Source organism: Lynx canadensis, chromosome F1 (genome assembly GCF_007474595.2).
Source record: "Lynx canadensis isolate LIC74 chromosome F1, mLynCan4.pri.v2, whole genome shotgun sequence".
NCBI lineage: Eukaryota > Metazoa > Chordata > Mammalia > Carnivora > Felidae > Lynx > Lynx canadensis.
In genome coordinates, this window is record NC_044319.2 from 47,374,916 (window position 1) to 47,392,773 (window position 17,858).

Genomic DNA, 17,858 nt, shown 5'->3' on the forward strand with positions numbered 1-17,858 from the left:
TTTGAGGGGCTGGCCTGCAGTTTTTTCTATTTTCTAGCATCTTTGTCAGATTTTGCTAAGAGTTTATTTGGCCCGGGGGGGTGGGGGAGGGTAGGGAGGGGAGATGAAGGAAGACAGAGTTGGGTTCACTGCTCTTCCTTCTCCTGTTCCTTCCTTCCTCTTCCCTTCCCATTGTAAACAATCCAGTGCCCAAGTCATAAGGTGAAGCCAAGCAAGGAAAACATCCAAGGCAGCTCAAAAAAAAAAAAAAAAAGCCAGAGTCCCAGCAACATGAAAAGGGTATCCACATAGTGCCATGTGCAGCACAATGTGTCAGACTGAGACAACTGAGGTGATCTGAGGAGGAGGATTTATTCCGTTTCAGTCTCTCTTTTCTATTGGACAGGCACTGAAGACTACAAAGACTTTAAAGACTGGTTTAGTGGCATCCCACACACACACGAAAGTATACCTATTTTCTTCCTGACTTTTTACTTCTATGTATAGTCTAGTTTCCATTAGAATTTCTCCAATTTATGAATTGTTTAGAAATGTGGTTTGTTTAGTTTCCATATATGTGCCAACCTGAATTATGACATAAACTAAGCTGCTATACCATAACCTAAATATAAATAAGCTAAAAAAAAAAAAAAAAAAGTTGATTCTCCTTTCAGAGGTAGGTGGGTGAGCCAGCCTGTAGGGACTGCTCTGCTGGAGGAGTCTGTCCATTGTGCTATCCCAGCCCCTAGGGTGCTGCCGTCTTTTGCAAAGGAAAATTGCTTCACTAACCTCCATCTACATTCCAGCACATGGACAGGGAAGAATTTTCTTAAACCCATTTCCTTTCTAAATCAGGTCCCCACAAAGTTGCACCAAGCACCTCAACCTGAAAGCAATCTCCAGACCCAGTTGCAAGGCAGGCAGAACCACCATGTTCCTGGCTCAGTGAGTTCCACTCACAGACTAAGAAGGGGCACTGGATACGGGGGAAATAATTAGCATTCTCTGCCATGGAAGTTTTTAGTTATCTTTATGTTAGCCATTTTAAATTAATTACATCGTGGTCAGAGACTGCGGTCTCTGTAGTCTCAATCATTTGAAATATATTGATGGCACAAGGCCTCCTAAATGGTCATTTTATGTTTCCTGTGTGTTTGAGTATATGTATTCAATTGTTTTGTGCAGTGTTCCATATACATCTACCAGATCAATATTGTTAATTGCATTGTTCCAATATTTTATATCCTGATAGACCATCTGCTTAACAATTACTGAAATGGTTTTATTAGAGTCTCCCACTATCATGGTCAAAATCATTTTCTTTGTGCTGTCAATTTTTGCTTTTCATATCTTAAAGCTATTAACTGTAGATACATTTAGAGTTAGTTCTTCTATGAATTTTAATCCTTCATCAATATGAAATACGTTCCTGTATCTCTAATGATATTTTAAAGGCTGTATTGTTATATTTGAGTAACTACAGCAGCTTTAATTACTATCTTTCTCCATTCCTTTTACTTCAAACCTTTCTATACCCCAACGTTTCAGCTTTGTCAACAAGAGCTCTACTGGAGTTACTTTCAAATCTAGCCCAACGTCAGGCCCACCTGGGTGGTTCAGTCGGCTAAGTGTCTTGACTTCGGCTCAGGTCATGATCTCACAAGTCTGTAAGTTCGAGCCCCGCACTGGATTCTGTGCTGACAGATCAGAGCCCGGAGCCTGCTTCGGATTCTGTGTCTCCCTCTCTCTGCTCTTCCCCTACTCATGCTCTTTCCTTCAAAAATAAACAAACATTAAAAAAAAATGTTAAGTCTAGTCCGACTTTTGTCCTTCAAATAAGGAATTATACATATGGTTATTACTAAAAATGGATTTCTAACATCATGCTTTTTATTCGATGTTCTTTTGCTGTGGGTTTTTTTTTTTTTTTTTGCATTTCCTGTCATCTTTTAGCTTGAGTTCTGCCTTTCAATTCATTTTTCTATTAATTTTTATTATGTTTCTGTTCTCTCAGAGCTGCCCTAAAATAATTCAGTAACCACAGGTAACTTTTACGAATTTAGACTTATTTTTTATCCATTTTCTTACATGGTATGCCAACCTTTAAATGTTTTAACTTTTAGCTCTGGTCTACCTCTTTACCCAATAGGTTATTTCTGTCCATATTCTAATTCTAGTTTTTAACACTCACAAAATCAAGCATGTTTACCTTATACAGTCAGTGTTTGTTTATATCTACCATTTAGTTACAGATTTCTTTCCTAGGCATTCCTTTTTGTGTTCCTGATGCTTGCTTCTGCAGTAATTATGTTTCTTTCTGAAGTACAAGTGTTCGATATGCTAAAAATTGGTACAGACATCCAATTTTATTTCTTTAAAATATTTTGCCCTTGCTCCTGGAAAGTGGTTTGCTTACCGATTTATCTTTTTTTCCTCTTCCCTTTGAAGCTATTTTTGTACTCTGCAACAGCAAAGCCAAGCCAAGCCAAGCCCCTTATTTCTCCCTGTGGCTGCTCTGTAGTTTTTCTGCACAATGTCTAGTTTTACATATCTACTTCCTTACCCATTTGTGAGTCTCAGAAAAGGTATCTTTCAGCAATTCTAGAAAAATGTCATTAGTTTGTCTAATATTTTGTTGCTCCTGTTCTCATTTGTTCCTTCTGCATTTGTTATTACACTAACTTCTCTTTTGTAGAAGTTAGATTTCCCATCGCTTTGTCTCTCTGCTGGCAATTCTATTTGTGATTAAATCTTTCAATTATGTCTAAACTTCTGTTTAAACTATCCAGTAAAATTTTCATTCCCATTATTGAAGTTTCTCTATAAACTCTACATGGCTATCTTTCCATCTGGTCATTTTTTGATAGCTTCTTATTCTTTGATCTTAAATCTATTTTGTTTCTTTAAACGTTAGACATTCACAGTTTATACTGCATGTATATGAATTCTATTATCTGCAAACTTTGCGGTTGTCATTCATAGTTTGTTGTTGGGGCTAATTGGTGACAGTTTGTATCTCCTTTATACTTCCATAATTGACTACAAGTTCACCTTATTTGGAAAATCATCACTGAATATTCCTGAGGTTTGGGTTTGAAGTGCATTCCTCAAGAAATGTTTTGTTTTTCCTATACACATCAGAGCATAAGCAGTCCATTTCAAGAAAATTTGCCATGAGTATTCCCACATTTCTGCAGGGTCTGGGCTTTCTGATGCAACGCTGGTACACTTTATTGAAGGATAACAGAATAGCAAACATGTCTTGCAAGCTACAGATACTGTATTGTTCCAGAAACATCTAGAGATTTATCTCCTCCAGAGCCATTTGCTTACATTTAAGAGTAAAGGTCCCCCTATCCCTCTAACCCCTCCCTCTCTCCCTACCTAGAAAAGAATGGGCCGATGTGCCAGCCATCCTACATAAGCTTCTAGTCTCCTGATTGAGGTTCTCCAGTGTTGCAGGGCAGTATCAGGCTATTATCATGTCCCCCTGTGGAAATCATGGCTTAGGAAACCAGTGCTAAGATGCTTTGTGAGTGATCTTTTTTCTGATCCAGAGTCTTTATGTTTCCTTTCAGAGTATCTATATAAAAAAAAAAAAAAAAAAAATCTGTGGCAGAATAATATATCAACTTCCAAGTAGTATAGAAACTAAGATGCTTCATTTCTAACTTATTACAGCCCAGCCCCACTTTAAGCTAAGCTTCCAGGTTCAGACTTTTTTGAGCAACAGAGTAAACTTTGACCCCATACTCTTGCAAGGGATGGCTTTTAGTTAGGAATCTGCAGAAGTGACTTTTTTTTCATTCAGAACCAAAGCTGAGAGAAAAAAAAAGTAATCCCTTTACTATTTCCCTCTGTGGGTCAGATATTTTTCATTCCTAGTTAACTGATGTCACCTTTTGTGGATTCCACCTGTATCTTGATGTACTCCTATCTTGTATGAACCTCCAATTTTCTTCTTGTCATACATGTAATTTATGAACAATCCAGAATCAGCAGCTACCCCTGGAGCAGTATCTGCATTATCGCCAGCTTCCTCTCCCCTCTGGCTTTTTTCCTCCTCACAATTTATGGACTTTAAGAATTTGCCTTACATTTCTACCAATGTCGTATAAATAAAAACTTCATTCTACATTTTGCCTTTTGTCATTTTATAATGTCAGTTTTTAATGCTTTTAATCGTAGGTTTTACACTTATTATTAGCATTATCAGGGTCTTTCGGTTTGAAAATGCCCTGCATTCTTTCCCTATTTACTATTAAACTACCAATGGGGGTGGGGGAGTGGATTGTAAATAGCACAGTTTTGAGCTCTTACAACCATAGCTCACAGGAAAATTTGATCCATTCACATGTATTGTCACATGTGAAATGTTTTATGCTTCCATTTTAGGTTTATTTTTAGTATAATTTCATCTTTTTCCTTCCCTTCATTTTTTTTTTCTGGTTTGATCAGACTGCTGATAATTCTAGCCTTTTCCTTTTCAGTAGAAATCTTGACTTTATTTTGGTGACTATTTACTCTGCATCCATCAAATACATGGAAGTCCATAATTACTTGAAACAAAACATCAACTCTTTCCTCCATTATGCAGTGTATACATTGTGCCCACACAAGGTCCATTTTTCCCATCCTCCCTTCCCTACTTTAATAAAATGACTCCTTTCTTTCCCTCATTTTCTCCTACATGCTTTGAAATTCTTTATTTCCTGCCCTCACTGCCACACACTAGGTTTTTGCAGAGGTAGTTTGTGCTTATTAAAATTTCCACTAGAATGCCTCTTTAATCTCAGTAATTTTTTAAGCAATTATGGTTTTCGTCATCCATTTACATTTAATTTACAAACAAAACTACATGCATGTGCACACACATAAGCAGACACCTAACATGTACTGCTGACTTTCATCATCTTTTTCTTCAACTTGAGGTCTATGGATACATTTGATTCAACTCTTATTTGCCTCAGACACAATACGTGGGTGATTATGGTGGTAGCCATTAATGCTTTTTCAAAAATATTCAGATTTTCTTCCTCCCAGACACATCATAGAATTACTCTTCCCTGTTCCCTCAGAAGTGAGTCATGGCCACATGACTGGCTTTGACCAATAAGATGTAACAGAAAGTAATAGGTTTCTTTCAGGATCACTCCTTTCCTATTACTACAGTGATCATGAAAGCATGCATTAAAACAGATCCTCCATTAGCCTGAGTCCCTAGGCAGAGACTAATACTAACCCATGCAAGATGTATAGCAAGAATATGAAATAAGCTTGTGTGTTAAGCCTGGGAGATCTGGAGATTGGTAGCACAGTTTAGACAAGACAGTCCTGATTGACACAAACACTCTAACACCTTCCACAGTTCCCCATAGCTTTCTTTTTCCTTAACAGGTGAAGGATTCCTTGGCTGAGTCTAAACTTGTTGATAAAGCCCCCTACTTTGTCATTTGTAAACCTTATTCTATGCTTTTCTGACTTCCGGTATTACATATGAGAAGTTATATCTCAGTCTGGTTCTAACATATCTGTTCTGTCTGTGAAAGTTTTAGTCCCTTATTTAATTATTGCCTCTTTTATTTTTATCCCCTAGAACTGCTAATCCAGGTTACAACTCCTCATGGAAAAGCTCACTTTATTTTTCCTCTGGGCTTTGATGTGTTTCCTGAAATTTACCTTCCAGTTTATTAGAGGTGTAACTAAATGATATAGATGGAAAAATTATGGCTTTAGATCCAAAAAGTGTTTGTCCCCACTGTATTTGAATCTCAAGTGTTTAATTCAAGTGTTAATCATGTCCTTCAACAACTATGAACACCAACCACGTGACTGTTCCACTTACGTCTCTGGCTTCTGAGTCTCCCTTAGATAATTATTTCTCCAGCGGCTCACTGACAAGTTTGTTTTGTTTTTTTAAGTATCCTAGAAAACAGAAAACCTGCAAGCAGAAGAGGGTGAAAGAATCCCCCGTTGGACCTGAGGTATAAAAGCAGGCTCAGTCCTCTGCGAAGAGTCTTTCATGCTCTTTGGTCTCCTACACTCCAGTCTCAAGAGGCAAGAAAGACAGCCCATCCCATAATCCTTCCTGACCTCTTAAGATCAGGGAAACCATGAAATTCCAAGCTCCCCATATGCAATAGCTTTACAACTCCAAGAATAAGTTTGGTCCATTGGAAAGAATTCTGCACAAGTACTCTGAGAGTCCAAGTCATAACTAAACCCAGCTACCCACAGGTTACAGCAACCATCAAGATCAAGATAGGTATGAAGTTTATAGTTGGAAGATAAGGGCATCAGAACCAAATGATCCTTTTCCCAGCATGTTCTCTTTCCTCCTGGTCATTCAAGTCTCAGATCAGAAGTCATTGCCTTTAAAGAAGGGCTCCCTAACTATTCCTTTCTAAAAGCAGCTACCCACAATTCTCAAATACTTTATGATTATCCTGATTTATCTCCTTCAGAGTACTTAATACTCAATTTTTCTAATTTCCCTGTCAATAGGTCTGTTTCCTACTAGGATTTATATACCATGAAACAGTGAACTTGTCTGCCTCAATGTCTCAAACTATATACTGCTTTAAAAATATTTAGTGATGGGGTGCCTGGGTGGCTCAGTTGGTTAAGAGTCCGACTTCAGTTCAGGTAATGATCTCACAGTTTGGGAGTTAGAGTCCTGCAACAGGCTCTGTGCTGACAGCTCAGCAGAGTTTTTTGTTTTTTTTTTTTTTTTTTTAACTAGAATCTTATACTCTTTCCCTTAGAGTATAAGCTTAGATATTTCAAGAATTCTCATGTTAACACCTCTATTTCAAATGCCCAATTTAGATTCAATCATATGTTTAGCCAGAGTCCTCGTTCACAATGCTTTCCTCTCTTCCTCTATCTTGAAAGTTCTTCTGAATCATCATTTGATTAAATTACAACCCCATGTATTTTCTTTAGGATTCGTGGTACTTCTAAATCCCTGTATGTGCAAAAAGGTCACATTCATTTACCCTTTAGATCCGTGCTACCTTAGGAGTATGTAAGATTCTTGAATTCCAGGCCTCTCCTTTCAACAGTCTGTAGGTGTTTTTTTTTTTTCCCACGTTGTAGATAAGAAAGCAAAGCCCAATGCTAGAACAATTGTATTTCCTCTGTAAGTCATAGGTTTTTCTCTTTAAAAAAATAACCTGTCTCTCTTTAGCCTAGAAATTCAGGAATTTCACTTAAAACTGACTCTTGTTAAATATGAAAGCACGGTTATGAAAAGTAAATATACTGTTACACTGCACTAATTTTAAGGGGTCAGCATCTAAGGGCATCAAACAGTGCCCTATGGAAAAACAAACCCTGGGTAAGCCAAAAGACTAGGTAAGGCAAGTTTGGTTAAGGTGCTCTCTTTCTCAGTTACTCGGATTCACTGAGATAGTGAGGGTGGGAATCAGCACTATCTTCAGAAAGTTACCATTAGCTGAAATTCACCAAGTAGTAATGCAGGTCAGAAGGAACAATTCAACTGTAATTCATCTTACATCTGAACTGTAGTTCAGAATTAGCTGCACCAGCTCCAGAAAAATATATTTGGTTCAGTACACAAAACTAGCTCAGAAATAAATAAAATTTAAACGGTAGTAAGGAGGGAATACAAAAAGTAGTAAAATCATTACACAAATTATCTGAAGCCTTTTCCTGACTATTGCCTTCAGTTGTGATTGCCTCAAAACCTGAACATGACAACTGAAACTTTTTTTTAACCAGCAGTAAAAAACTAGGAGTATTGTGTTCAGCATTGTGAAATACTAGGAATAGAGCTACTTGAGAAATAAACCTAAAAACAAGGTATAAATAGAAAATACAGACAACTAATTTCTTCCATTAAGGGTTCTCACTCAGTGAGCTTAAATCCTAACTTATGCCTTTGAAAACCAAAATTTTTATGTAATTGTTTATATTCAACGTGGAACAAGATTAAAAGTCATTAATCATAGGGGCGCCTGGGTGGCGCAGTCGGTTAAGCGTCCGACTTCAGCCAGGTCACGATCTCGCGGTCCGTGAGTTCGAGCCCCGCGTCGGGCTCTGGGCTGATGGCTCAGAGCCTGGAGCCTGTTTCCAATTCTGTGTCTCCCTCTCTCCCTGACCCTCCCCCGTTCATGCTGTCTCTCTCTGTCCCAAAAATAAATAAACATTGAAAAAAAAAAAATTTTTAAAAGTCATTAATCATAGTGTTTTAAAGAGCTATACATAGGTGCTACAGCAATGTTTTCTTCAAAATACTTCAATATACAGTAAGTTGAAAATGTAGTCACTATCCCCCACGATTATGAAGCATAAGCTAGAACCTCGAATTTACTCCAAATTTCACTGATATATACACATTTTAACATGTCCTCTAATCACCTACATTCCCAGAGAAATTCCCTTAGAGTTCACCAAGACCATCTGAGTATATTCACTTCTATTGTCTCCATGTTCCTAATTTAGGTCACTAAACTCTGTGCAATCTAATACCACCGCACATCTGGCTTTTGCCATTTGTATTAAAAAATGGGAACATTTGCACTCTAAGTATTAATAGGTTTCATCTTCCATTTCTCAAGTATTTTAGTGGCCTGTCTTGACATTCTTATAATGCATTTAAAAAAAAAAAAAAAACATTATCTGTGACTCAACCACAGTGACCTTATTAAAAACCATTACCAAACTGATACTATTATGGGAAAAAAGAAAAACAAATGTTTGAAACCTAACTCTCAGTAGTGTTATGCTTGGCTTTAAGAGAAGTTAAATATGAAAAGAAACCAAGTTCTCCTTACTAATGGAGATGATTCAAGGTGGGATTAGAAAAACAATCTACCTGATTTATTTGCTGCCCCTCATCCCCATCCCTGCCTCACATCTCCTTAGATGATTTCCAAGGTTTCTCCCCCCCCCCCCCGACAGATTTAGACATAGAAGAGTCCTATATAAATTAGCAGAGAACACACAATGAAAAAGAAAAGCTGCGAGGTACAACAGCAGGTGCAATTCAGGTCCCTACTGCAGACTCTTTTGCATTTAAAAGATAAAAAAGAAACCAGAAGCTTTTAAAAACTACCCTCCAAATAACCATGATACATGTGAATAAACAGGGTCAGTCTCAATAATCATTTACTCAAGTGCAATGTGGCTGCCAAATTCTTCCATCCCAGGAAATATTTTGCGAGTAGCAGATAATGAATTGTTGAGAAAAACAGTCTCTAACGAGCCCATGATATAAGTCATTAGTTTTTAGGTTCTCACTCTTCCTAGATAGAGGCTCACTGAGAAATTCTGACTTTATAAATTCCAGGCTCCAGAGGGCCAGGGAGGAAGATCTCAAATGAATCGTGGGTATCCTGCCTTAAGGGCAAGTGGGGGGTGGGGGTGGGAATGATTTTTTAAAGTAATTATAAAAGTCTCCCTAAATTTCTAATTCCGGCATTCTGACAGACTACATACCCTGAAAAACCCACCTAATTGCAACAGCTAAAAGGCTGGATAAAATATTTAAAACACATTTTGCAAAAAGCATTGCTGAGTGGGCAGAAAGGGGTACAAATCCTCAGTTACCAAAAATAAAATGTAACTAGGAAGTGAGTATCAAAGCCACTTTCTACCATAAAGGTTCTGCTAAGCTCTGGACCCTACAACTTCCTGCTGATTGCTGCAGAGGACACCACAAGGGAAATCCAAGCCTGGGGCTCACCCAGAGTGAGGAACTTTAAAGACTATCTGGAAAAGTTGAATACCAAAAGGTCACTCATCCCTCATTGCAAGGTCACAAAAATTAATGACAAGAGGTATAACTTGTTTTCTATTACTGTTGTAACAAGATACCAACACACTTAGTTGCTTATGAGACAAGTGGATTATTTTAAAAGTGTGGAGGTCTCAAATGTAAAGTCAAGGTGTTGCCACGGCTGAGTTCCTTCTAAAGGTTTCAAGGGAGAACAAGCTTCGTTATCTTTTCCAACTTCTAGACACTTACCATATTTCTTGGCTTCTGGTCCCTGTCTCACATCACCCCAATCTCTTATTTCTGGCACCATTCTAGCTTTCTAGCTCTGATTCCTCCTGTGTCTCTCGTATAGATAGCTTTGTGTTTACATCGGACCCATCTTAATAATCTAGGATAATCTTTTCATCTCAATATCCTTTTTAAATTTTTTGTTAATGGTTATTCATTTTTGAGACAGAGCACAAGCAGGGGAGGGGCAGAGAGAGAGGGAGACACAGAATCCAAAACAGGCTCCAGGCTCTGAACTGTCAGCACAGAGCCCAACACGGGGCTCGAACCCATGAACTGGGAGATGATGAGCTGAGCCAAAGTAAGACACTTAACCGACTGGGCTACTCAGGCGCCCCTCATCTCAGTATCTTTAACAGGTTTACATCTGCTAATTCCCTTCTGCCACATAAGGTATCATTCATAGGTCTCAGGGATGAGGACAAGGACATTTTGGAGTATACGTTATTATCCAGTCTACTACAAGGCATTCAAAATAAAATCTGCAGTTTCATCGAGGAAAAGCCTCCTTTGAGTTTTATTGGTGTTCACAACGGTCTGCAACTTGAAGTCACTGTATCTGTGTAGCCCAAAATACGGGAGCTTAGTTGAAAGTGGTCCTAAGTATGTAGCGGCTACAGCTGACCGGTGGTAGCAAATGCACATCCTCTCTGGAGCACTGGACATCACCTCATGGCTCTAACCATTACTCTAGCAAACATCTGAGAAAAACAAGCAGCTTACAGACCAAAGTCAAAAAATGAAGTGGGGTACCTGGGTGGCTCAGTCAGTTAAACATCCAACTCTGTCTCAGGTCATGATCTCACGGTTTGTGAGCTCAAGACCTGCAACCAGCTCTGTGCTGACAGCCTGCTTCACATTCTGGGTCTCCCTCTCTCTCTCTGCCCCTCCCTCGCTCACACTCCATCGCTCTCTTTCAAAAACAAACATTAAAAGAAATGAAACACCAGAAATTAAAGTCTACAAGACACAACTTTCAGCAACATCAGTTCAGAAAAAAAATCTGATTATAAAATCATATGTAATATGTTATGTACAAAAGAATCCTGTAGATATGAAAAAGGATTAAGAGGCCATAAAGTATATCCAAGCAAATTTTTAAAGAACAAAAATAGGAACTCTAGACGTAATTTAGAACTCAGTGGATGTATCAGAAAGATTAAACACGATGACGAGAAAACAGTAAACTAGAAAAACAAAATCTGAAGAGATTATACAAAAAGTAACTCAAAGATAATACAAAAGTGATTAAGAGGCAGATGAATAATTTCACTTAACCGGAGTTTAAGAAAGTAAATACATGGAAAAGAGTCAATATATGAAGATGTTGCCTCAGTTTTCTAAGACTCTTAATACAAATGCTCATATCAACAATAAGTGCCAGAAGAGTTAAAAAGATCAGTTTCTAGATACACAACAGTAAAACTGAAGAGCACTACAGAAAAAAGATCTTAAAAGTGGTTGGCAAGAAAAAAAAAAAATCTTCCAAGTAAAGAAGGAATAGGATTCCAGACCGAACATTTAAAGTGTAAGAAAAAGTAAGCCGATGAAGTCGGAAATATGGGAGGCTTGAGAAACCACTACTGGCTATATAGATATTACTATTGCTAGTGTTTTAATCTGGGGGCAGTGGGTCAAGATACAAGTACAATATTGTGGGAAATAAGTGTCATGTTGGTAGAGGGTGATCTGAGAGTCCTGGATTCAAAAACGGTAACTTAGACTAAATATGCATGCTAAGATAATTAAGAAAGCCCCTTTAAGATAGACACAAAATCGAAGTTCCTTAAAGTTCACAGCAAGAACATGGAATGAGATTAAGGAGACTAATTCAATTGGGCAAAAATAAAGAAAAAAGCAGAGAGGAGAAAGATACAGAAACCACATAAGGTGGTATAAAATGAAATCCTATTTAACCACAATGAATATAAATGGACTTAGCACTCTAGTTGAAGGACAAAGATTATCATTGCATTAAAAATGGAATCCAGCTATAAATGATAATGCAACTATTTAATAGTAATTGGTGTGGTATAGGCACTGACTAGTCAAAATGCATTTGCCAACAAATCAGAACTTTGGTCATGTCCAGTGTGCCCATATGGGATCACACCAAGTAGCGGCCCTGAGTCCAATCATATGCTTTATTCATGTATCATCTCTAAAACAGACACGTAAAAAATGTTAAAAACCTAATAATGAAGGATGTACTAGATAAATACCAAAAGGAAGTTGATAAATGATATTAACAAAATAGACCAAGACAAAAACAAAACAAAGCATTACCAGAGCTAGATAGTCCCTGTATGATCTATCTAATCACACAAAGCACACAAGTGTGTTAGCACTGTTGCCTTTTCACTTCTTGCTGTTCACTGCGGCAATTTAGCCTGTGCAGGTCTCACAGCTGTTGGTAGTTGAGCCACACATGCTGAGGGTTGGAAAGAATTCACTGATGTACCCACAGGTTTTTCATTGGCTATTCTAATTGCTTTGGTCTATAAGCAGAGTTTGGGGAAAGTTATACAACTAAGGGGTCATATTCATGTTGCACTCATTTTGAAATTGTTCCCTACTTCACTGTCACATCTTTTCCAGTATTCGTAGCATTTTATTTGCCTTTCACCAAGTGCGCCACCCTGGAAAGACAGACACCAATCTACATGAGCTGCCTGAAAGTCACTGGTCCTACTGAATCAGGTAGCTTTACTCTCCACAGTTCAACTGCTTGCCAAATAAAGAAGAAAGAAGACACATTATACTCTGCTCTTCATTAGGTAGTTAAGAATGAATTGAAATCTGAGAACTGGAATGGAAAGAACAATTTACTCTGCTTACAGTTTCAATAAAGAGGAAAAATGCTTTGTGTGGATGCCAGCAATTATCTTGTATATTTTATTGTAATGTAAGCAGCCAAGCCTGGGTAGTTAACGCAATAAAGGGAAATGAATAAATCCCTGTCCTGTTATTATCTTTCAGATCCTGTGGATCTGTAAACGTTGTATGGGAGAAAAGAAATGTTAGTCAAATAACTTGAGGAAATGTTAATGAAGAAGTTCTGGGAAGCTCTGGAACCATTTAATTCTTCCACTGATGGCTACGTCAGTCACACATTACCCAATTAACAGGAAGCTCAATGTGTTTTTCACATGTAACAAAGTGGAAAATTTTATTAACTTTTAGAATTATGCTGATTTACAAAAAACTTTTAAGATTATTATTTGCAAACAAGTATTCTTTCACTTCATGAGGACGGGCATTAGAAAAAACCAGGGAAGGTAAAAATTAATCTATAGTGAAAGCAAGTAGATCAGTGCTTATCTGGGAATGAGGGCAGAACAGAGAGGGACCAAAGGAAGGAGTATCGAAAGGCACAAGGAAACCAAAGGGTGAGGATTAGGTTCATTTTCTTGCTTGTGATGGTTTCATGGATGTACCTAGGTCAAACTTTTCAAATTGTACACTTTAGATGTGTGCACTTTATATGTCAATTATATCTCAAGAATTTTTTTTAAAAAGGAATGATAGGAATATACCACCTTGTAACCCCTAATAAATTATCAGACAGTCCCCATCAACAGAAGGCTGTCAGCACCTGGAATTACCCCATTTCGGCATCACTAAAAACAGACCAACCAAGACATTGTAGCCTCTTTGTGAAACACTCCGTAACATGTTTGAATATTCTTGGCCACAAAATGAACATAGGTATAATCAAGTCCCTAGTCTACAGCTAACTTACACTTGTAACAAACAGGAAAAAGTTAAACAAGGAAGTAGAGACAAATCCAGACTGTGGAACATTCTGCAAGACAATGGACCCATTTTCTATACAAATCAATGTCATGAAAGGGGGGGTCCAAAAGGGTCTACTCTAGATCAATAAGAAGACTTCTGGGATTTAACTAAATGAAACTCATGGAATTTAAGTGAAGCCATTATTGCCCTCACCTTTGGGACCACTGTAACAATTTGGTTATGGACTGGGTATTCAGCATTACCAAGGAGTTATTGCTAGCTTTGTTAGGTATACTAGAATATCCTCATGGTATGTAATTAAATGTCCTTAGATTCATTTTTAAAGACCTAGGAGTGAATAACTGTCTGGAATTTTCCTTAACATACTTCAAATATTTAAAAAAAAAAAAAGTACATAAAATGTAAAATCTTGACCAGATAAATCTGGTTGATGAGTAGGTGTTCTTTATACTAAAGTGACTTTTATGCTTACTTGAAATGTTCAAAAAAATTTAATGAAACTAATTTCTTCATGAAACTGACCAAGTTTAATTGTTATAAAGTTACCTGAATTCTTATAAAATCTAAGTATCTACAGTCATCTAAATTGTTCTATTAAAATCATGACTGACTTACAAGAATCCTTGAACTGTTACCATACCCAACTGATTTGCTTGGGAATATTTACAGCGTGATCACAGGGATCAATACAGACTATTAAGCTCAACCATCATTGTCCATAATGAGCACGGCAGCCAAGTGTTCAACAAATGTACCCTCAACATATATCAATACCTCACTCCACTTTAACTCTTACTGCATCTTAACTCTAGTCACCATACTAGTCACTTCACATATACTATTTCTAATCCATCCCAAAAGTATTAAGAGGTTGCTATTATTGCCTCCATTTTACAGAACAGAAAACTGAAGTTTGTTAGGTAACTTGCCCAAGGGCACAGTTCCCAAGTCTTTCTGAATCCTAAGACAGAATCCTTCTACTATCCACACAGTAAGAACTCTACTAAACATGATTTCCTACAAACGTACATGTATGGATTACATAGCTTCTATTAGGATTCTTGTCAAAGAAAAACAAAGATGACCAATATGCAGAAAGTTGCAAAGAGTTCAGTGTATTTTGATCCATTCAAATTTGTCCAAATGCACAATGTAGTTTGCACAAAGCGTCCTGGTCTCTGGTCCTGCCTGAATTCCAGTTACAGCTCTGCCACTCACAACCTAAGTGGCCTTTGGCAACTTAACTCCTCTGAGTCTGTTTTGACATGACTGAAATCTGATGGTAATATCAAATGGTTGTTGCAACTATGATGGTAAATGGTGAAACACGAAAAGCTGATTTAGTGCCTGGGACATTGCTGGATTCTAAATATGAGCACCATTATTTTACTCACCTTTTGTGATTTGTGCATAAGAGAACAAATCCAATAACAACTACTCTTTGAATGCTAACCCTGACTGCCATCAGCAAAAGAACCATCTGTTGCTCAAGTTATTGCTTTTCTTGGCCCAAGGCATGGTTGTCCCGAATCTTTCCATCTAAAATTCTGTTTTAACTTAAACATTATCTGTAAGTCAGGGTTGCACTGCTCTACTCAAGAGTGGCTGTCAATGGGCAGCAGCATTTACCTTCAACACAATGTCACTTAAAAAGATGCTTTAGGGGAAATTGCTCCATCTGCAAGGTTTGGTCCTGCCCTGTTCCCTTCCCCAGTTAGCAAAAACTTTGGCTAAGCCAGAAACTCTGCAGCACACAGACTACATTCACCAAGAGTCGAGACAGTGAGTCCCAATAGGAAAAGGAAATAAACTGACAACCATTTGGAGGAAGACCTTTTTTTAATTAAGAGCTTTTTATTATGCTACAGCCTGGGTAACACTGAGTCCGGTATCTAAGATTTTAACCTAATACACCCCCTTCCAAAGACCCCTATATGGTTTTTGAGTTAATATTCAGATCAATATTCATCCAAAGGAATAACACCCTGAGGAGAAAACCCTCTACCCATCAGATCCAGAAAGAAAATTAAAATATCTTTAAAGAAAAATGTCTGCACATTATTTACTAGTAACCCCACTAGGAGGCTCAATTTGGCCCAAGAGCTAAAAATTACTTTAAAATATATGTAGGGCATCTACCGCATCTCTGAAGAAGTACCTATGTTCCAAGATGGCAAATTTCTTTTCATTTCATCAAATCACAAAAAACTGACAAAAAGCAAGGCATCTGAAACCCAAAATGTCACCTTCTCTACTTCTGAAATTCCCAGTTCTTACAGTCATGTTTGGAATGGTGGACAGAAGGAGGTAAAAGGCAACTTACAGACTCCCCTTCACTCTCAATAAAGGATTCTCCATTTTCATAGCTCCAGTAAGCTGGCCATCCAAGGAGAATTAAGGAGAATTAAGACTTCTATAGGCATCAAGTAAGTCCTACAAGTTCTTTAATGGGTGCTCAAGAGACCTGAATATGTTATATAGCTCTAACAGCTGCCAATATTTATATTTTAAGTCATCACCCACCAGGGATTAAGACCATAAGAAAACTTTAATTGCAGATAATAAGCAAGATAAAAGTTTACATGGTATATAGCTGACACCCCCATTGGAGGCCTGCAGAGTTTTACAGACTTGTAAAATAAACAATCACATGAACCTCTGTTATATATAGTAGAGAGCAATATCAAGACAACAGTGTAGAAATTATACTATGAAATGTATTATAGTTCACAAAACTTTATATCCTATCAGATGGATAAAAGTAACTCCTTAAAACTAAGTATTGATTCACTCACCACAAGAGTGGTTGTCAATTTCTATGTATATAAAAGTTATAATGGGTAAAGATTTTGAATCTAGGAAGCCAGCCTCAGAGGCTCTGATTTAGCAGGACTTGGAAAGGACACTAGGAATCTGAATTTTTAATAGGCATTCCAAGTAATTAAAATGCACACGGTCTGAGAACTGTACTTTGAGTAACACTTCAATAAAGAAGAAAAACCATGAACTTGATGCTCAGTGTAACACAGAGCACAGAAAAACCCAAAATTTTAAATCTGTACAGAAGGACTGCCATCAGCAGTGGTGATCAAGTAAAGCAGTGTTTAAGAAAGTGAAATGGAGAGCAGAGAAAGAGCTCAAGCTAGCCATCACCATCTGCCTCCTGAAGCTAAGGGATATACATTGAGGTGCAAAATCTGTTTTTGTTTTTGTTGGTTTTTTGTTTGTTTTCCAAAGGAAGAGGAGGGTGTATGAGTAAGCACCAGCAGGTTCACTGGACTGGATATGGCTGCCAGCAGACAATGAAGCCCCTTAGATGGGCTTTATCTGCAAAACTCAGTGGCCACCAGAGGAGAAAAAAGAAACTTCGGAAAGTGAAAAAGTTCGGTAACTGCCTATTTACTTTGATTAGGACAAGTTAAGTCAAAGCAAACTCAGTAAGTGCTAGGGAAGAAATTTCATCTTAGAGCAAACTCACAAATGCTAGGTAAGAAATTTCATCTTTACCCATCCCCAACTTAATCATCCTTCGACATCTGATCCAGGAAATACCTGTTTCAAAAGATGAGCAATCAAAGAAAGCAAAACAGGGGGCACCTGGGTGGCTCAGTTGGTTGAGCATCCAACTTCAGCTCAGGTCATTATCTCACAACTCATGGGTTAGAGCCCCACGTTGAGCCCTGTGCTGACCACTTGCTCAGAGCCTGGAGCCTGCTTCAGATTCTGTTTCCTTCTCTTTCTACCCCTCCCCCACTCATACTCTGTCTCACAGTCTCTCAAAAATAAGTGTAAAAAAAAAAAAAAAAAGAAAGAAAGAAAGAAAAACAGGATCTATTGGAAGGTACTGGAAGGAAGAAAAACAAGAAATAACCCTCACTGGAAACCTTTCACCATGAAGCAAATAAATTGTCACCAAACCTTCTACCATGAGTTTTTAAAACTCAGAAAAGTAATTACTTCTACGAAACAAGAGCACAATGCAGAGATGAAAGATCTCAGAGTAGAAATGGAGGAAAAATATGAAGAGATAAAACAGGACTAGCAGAGTTTAAAAAACATTGAGGGGGCAGGGGAGTGAGAAAAGTCATAG

The 17,858-nt window shown here is 37.8% G+C and overlaps 1 long non-coding RNA gene across 2 annotated transcripts in view; it reads right to left on the minus strand.

The window, feature by feature from the left end:
* LOC115505094 overlaps positions 1-17,858 on the minus strand; it is a 379,384-nt gene that overhangs the window by 327,652 nt on the left and 33,874 nt on the right. The window lies entirely within an intron of this gene.